Source organism: Oryx dammah, unplaced genomic scaffold (genome assembly GCF_014754425.2).
Source record: "Oryx dammah isolate SB20612 unplaced genomic scaffold, SCBI_Odam_1.1 HiC_scaffold_18, whole genome shotgun sequence".
Classification (NCBI taxonomy): domain Eukaryota; kingdom Metazoa; phylum Chordata; class Mammalia; order Artiodactyla; family Bovidae; genus Oryx; species Oryx dammah.
This window is the reverse complement of record NW_024070202.1, coordinates 118,901,256-118,906,410: the sequence shown is the minus strand read 5'-3', so window position 1 is coordinate 118,906,410 and position 5,155 is coordinate 118,901,256. Positions and strand designations below refer to the sequence as shown.

At 60.6% G+C, this 5,155-nt stretch overlaps 1 protein-coding gene across 1 annotated transcript in view; it reads left to right on the top strand.

Annotated features, from left to right (window-relative positions):
- Positions 1–5,155, top strand: part of PTPRN2 (protein tyrosine phosphatase receptor type N2) — a 555,617-nt gene that overhangs the window by 164,967 nt on the left and 385,495 nt on the right. The gene's annotated exons all lie outside the window — the stretch shown is intronic.

Sequence of the window (5,155 nt, the reverse complement as noted above, 5' to 3'; positions counted from 1 at the left end):
GCTGCCCCCCCCACCCCCCGCCCCCGGGGGCGGGCGCCCCGCTCCCCCCCCCCAGCCCCCCCGGGGCGCGGCCCGCTGCTCCCCCCCAGCCCACCCGGGGCGCGGCCCGCTGCGCCCCTCCCCACCCCGTCCCTCCAGGTGATGAAAACTGCCCCATCCACTTTTTGTCTGTAAAAGCTGAGGTGCATGCACGCTGGCTCTGGTCCAGATGCGGCTCCCAGCTGCGGAACTGCAGTGTGGAGCTGCACGCCTGGCCGCCTGCCATCCAGCCTTTGCTCGGAGAGGGTTCACCACTCTCATACCCAGAGCGGATCCTGTGAGTGGGATCCAGGCACCTTGTGGGCTCAGCCCACTGAGCTGACAGACAGGTTTCCGGGGCTGGTCCCGGGCAACCCTTCCCGAGGCGTTTCCTGCTCCAGGCTGCATTTGTCCCCCAGCACGTGTCTAGGGTGCTCCCCTGAGGGTTCAGCCTCACCTGAATCTAAACAAACCATCCCTTAGCAACACTTAGACTTCCAGCCTCACTACCAAGTGAATCACGTGAGCAAGGCCAAAGCTGATTTGATTTTTTGTGCTGTGACTCAATATTACGTGTAATAGAGAAAGATTGGTGCCTGCAGTCTGTGAGTATGAACTCCCTGGCCTGCGTGGGTCCTGGGCGCCCTATCTCAGCTGCGGGCTTTTCATGCAGCCTGAGTGATGTGTGCCGCCTGGCTGGGACACCACAGGCCCCAGGTTGGGAGGAAAACACAATTTACTTGTGTTACTTTCAGTGAAAATAGACAGGAAGCCAACGTGTGACAATTATGCCCAGATCTCCTGGGTGGAGGCCCAGGTGAGGTCAGGATAAAGTAATAATCTCTCACGGAATTTGTCTAAACCCTTTGCAAAATACTGGAGATGGAGTCTAGCAACTATATGAATTGTATACTTTCTAAACAAAAGGAACCCAGGAAATTCCTCCTGATGATGGTGGTGGTGGTGATGGTGATTATGAGGGTGATAGTCTTTATGGTGATGGTGGTGGTGGTGATGTGAATGGTGGTGGTGATGGTGATGGTGGTGGAGCTGATGGTGATGGAGCTGATGGTGATGGTCATGGTGGTGGTGGTGGTGATGCCGTGTGTGTGGGCCTGCCTGAACGGTGTACTCTCATGGACACTTGCTGACAGAGGCACTTGGGAGTAGGGTCTGTCTGCCCGAGTCGCACCCTCTGTGGCAGTGGCTTTCTGGTGAGGCTGGTTGCTCGCCGCTGTGTCTTCTCTGGAGCTGCAGTGCATGGCGGAGGCCCCGTTCATACATTGATTCCCGGGGGTCGGGCCCATGGCAGCTGTGCAGGGAGCTGGCCTCCTGCTCCAGGCCCCCGTATCTGATGTCCTGACATTTCATGTAATTGCTCTGCTAGAGCCCACTTGGCACACTGAAAGCTACTTAAAATGTCATTAGAAGCCGGCCGGAACTTGGAATTACACGGTGCAGCTGACAGAACAGAGTTCCGCTTTGACGCAGGTGGCGTTTGACCGTGCTGCGGTTCCTCCTCGGGCCACAGGGCCAGCTGCACTCTTGAAAGAGGGCCTCCTCACCCCGCTCATCTTCAGAGACCGACAGCGGACGCCTCTGTGCTGACTCAGCATGGGTGGCGGCACTCCCGTGGTGCGCGATCCCTAACTCGCGTTGCCCACTCTCCTCCGAAGTGGCTAGCCGCTCAGCATCTCGCACAGCACCCCTAAGGGTTTCCTGCTTCTCTGTCACTCGTGATCTGAAAAGTCTCCCTTTTACATGGGAAGAGACAGTGTTAGCGGTCTATGTTATCACTCCACTTTGGAGGCGGGTGTTTCTCACTGTATCACAGAGGCCGTGGGAGGCCCGTCCTGTTCACTAGTCTTTAACTCAGTGAGCACGAGGTTTTTCGTGCTGCGCTTCCCTCAGATAAGGAGACGAGAGTGGAGGGCCATCGAAGGGAAGACGTGTGGTGACCTAGGGAGGCTCCCCGAGCTGGTAGACATCAGGACAGGTCGTTGGAGGAGGGCACAGCTTCCCCTTCACTCTGCTCGTTGGATGTGGTTGACAGTCTGCACGTTTGATTTCGTTTTCTCTGTAACCCCTTCCAGTGGGAATCTCTGCCTCGTCTACACAGGCAGGGCCCGAGACCGGAAGGGTCTCTGCAGAGCACTCTGTAGCCTCACACGATCGTGGCCCTCGTCTGTGGTGGGTCTTCTAGGATTTGTGGTCTCACTTGCCCTGCGTGGATTGCATAAAACATACCACCACTCGGTGGGATGCTTTGAGGGGCTGTTGAGGGCCCCAGCTTCCCGGACTTTGGGAGCTGACCTCATAAGCTCCAGCATCGCCATCGGTCACTGTCTGCTGGGCTCAGCGCCGACCCCTGCGCCCACGTCCGTCGCACCCAGCCCTGCCGTAGAAGCCCGTGTGGACACCCAGTGGCTCCGCCTGCCCCACGCCATCCTGCTGGGTTCCTGCAGGAGCCCCGTGTGGCCGCCCTGCTCGGCCCTCTCTCAAGCCTGCAGGCCTCATGACATTGTGAATCAGTTGGCAGCTCACCTCTGAAACCCAGCAAGGGCTTCTCATCCCACTCAGCAGCATCCTGGGGGCTCGTCGCAGTCTCAGAGCCTGTGAGCCCCTCCCCTGTGCTGCCGCTTTGCTGCTCCAGGTCACCCTCTGGCCATCCTCTGTCCTTCCAGCCCCACTGCTCAGGGCTTTGCGCTCGTCTCCTCTGCCCGCAGAGCATGTCCTCCGGGTGGTCCCTGGGCTCAGGACCCCCTCCCCGGGTCTCTGTGAGCTTTTCTCTGACAGTACTGTCAGAGCGTCTGCCCTTCCCACTGCCCCGGCCTCCAACTCTGGGTTATCATTTCCACAGCCTCATCAGCACCAGGACCTTCCCTGGTGGCTCAGATGGTGAAGAAATCCACCTGCAGTGCAGGAGACCTGGGTTGGATCCCTGGGTTGGGAAGATCCCCTGAAGGAGGGCGTGCCCCACTCTAGAACTCTTGCCTGGAGACTCCCATGGACGGAGGAGCCTGGCGGGCTGCAGGCCCTGGGGTCGCAGAGTCGGGCACGACCGAGTGGCTAGGCAGGCACAGCGTGGCGCTGCTGGGCATGTGTGCTGACGTTTGTCTGCCTTGTCTCTTCCACGTTGGGTGAGCGCCCTGTGGAAGCGGGGGCTTTGCTGACTGCTTTGCTTCTGCTTCCTGACAGACTGCTGGGCAGAGAAAATGCACCCAGGCATTCGAGGAGGGAAGGAGAAGAGGGGAGGGCGGGGGAGGCACCCTGCTCCTGAGCACCGCAGTTTAGGTTGAGCCCCTGGGAGGCCTGGGTCTCGTGGTCACAAGCCTCCCTTGTGACCTGGCCTCTGGCAGCCTGAGAGCCCAGTGAAGGGATGCGTGCAGGCAGAAAGGATGGAGGGTCTGCTGCACGGGGAGCTGGCAGACCCTGGCTGCCTCCATGGAGGCGGGCACCAGGGAGGCAGGGGAAGTGGACACTGTCACCCGCCAGCCGGACGTGCCCGTGAGACTGCGATGCCTCAGCTACAGTTTTGTCCGTGGCCAGTTCACTGCAGCCCAGGGTCTGAGCTCTTACCCTGACCCTCGTGTGCTCCGTTCTCATTATGGTTCTAGCACAGTCACCCCACCCAGCCGTGCTCCAGGTCTGGAGGTGGGGCAGGGGTCCCCAGTCCCTGGGCCGTGGACAGGCGCTGGCCCACAGACTGTCAGGAGCCGGGCGCACAGCAGGAGGGGAGCGGTGGGCAGCAGGCCCAGCTCCACCTGCGGCTCCCCATTGCCCCCTATCACTCACATCACCGCCTGAGCCGTGCCCCCGTCCTGTCCGTAGAAAAACTGTCTGCATGAAACTGGCCCCTGGTGCCAAACAGGTTGGGGACTGCTGAGGGTGGGAGGGGCTGGAGAGAAAGACCTGAGAAGCAATTGTTCTAGACGCCTTGAGGCCGGCCATCAGCACGGCTCGGGGGCTTACCTGGGTTGTGAGCCGTCCTCGCGGGGCGCAGTTGGGGCGGGGCGCAGTTGGGGCGGGGGGTCCGCCTTTTGTACCCTCACTAGCATGGACGCCACCTTGTGGCTCGGGTGGCACAGTGGAGACCCGGAGCAGATCCCGGGTGAGCCCCGGGGCTCAGCAATAGAACGGCATCCTGGGTCGCCTTTCCTGGCTAAGTTTGTGTCCAGCAAAAACACTCGTTGGATCCAATACTTGTCAAGACCTCTCGTTCGTGCACTGATCCATTTCCCACCGGGGTCAGTGTCCAGGATGCCGTGGTGGGTCTGGTGCGCTCTGGCCCCTGGGGGGATGGCGCCTGACGGGCCCGTCCTGTCCTCTGACCCCAGGCCGTGTGTCTCCTCCCCTCTTCACCCTGGCTGTGATCAGACAGTGAAGGGTGACGTGTTTGTGAGGTAGGACGCTTAAGAAACTGCTGAGCGTTGTTCTTCTCGCTTTTCGCTGTGCCTTAGTTTCTCTCGTCTGTAGACAGCACGGGCCCCTCGTCAGTCCAGGAGAGTGGGAACCCACTGGAAGGGGCAGTGCACTCCTGGAGCCCCCGCACCGCTGCGTCAGGCACGCTTTTCTGTATTTTACAGTGTTTGTGTTTGTGAGGAAATGGGAAGTGTTTTCCCGAGTTCACCACTGGAAGTTGTTTCTGAGCAAGTGTTGGGTCCCTGAACATTCGGGGGGCGTCTGTGGGGCTGCAGGTAGGGCTGTGGGGGAGGGGTGCAGGGGCAGGGCCTCCCCAGGCTCTGGGGCAGCAGCACCGGGAAGGCGTCCAGCTCACTTCCCTCCAGGGGGAGCTGTCTCGAAGCGCAGGTTGTCAGTTACGCATGTGTGCGTGTGCGTCCCATCGTGCGTCAGTTACACGTGTGTGCGTGTGCGTCCCATCACGTGTGTCACAGTTACACGTGTGTGCGTGTGCACCCCGTCACATGTGTCCTGCTTCCAGGGCAGGGGCGTGTCCTGGCCCCTGGGCGGTGTAATGTCTCGTCCACCTGGTTTTCTCGGGGGAGCCTGGCCGTGTGCTGCTCTTTGTTCCTCTTCCTGGAGCTGACCGAGGGCCTTGAGCCTCGGACTTGATGCTGGTCGCTGGCCCCGGGGGTGTGGGGTTGGTGCTGGTCGCTGGTCCTGGGGGTCTGTGGGG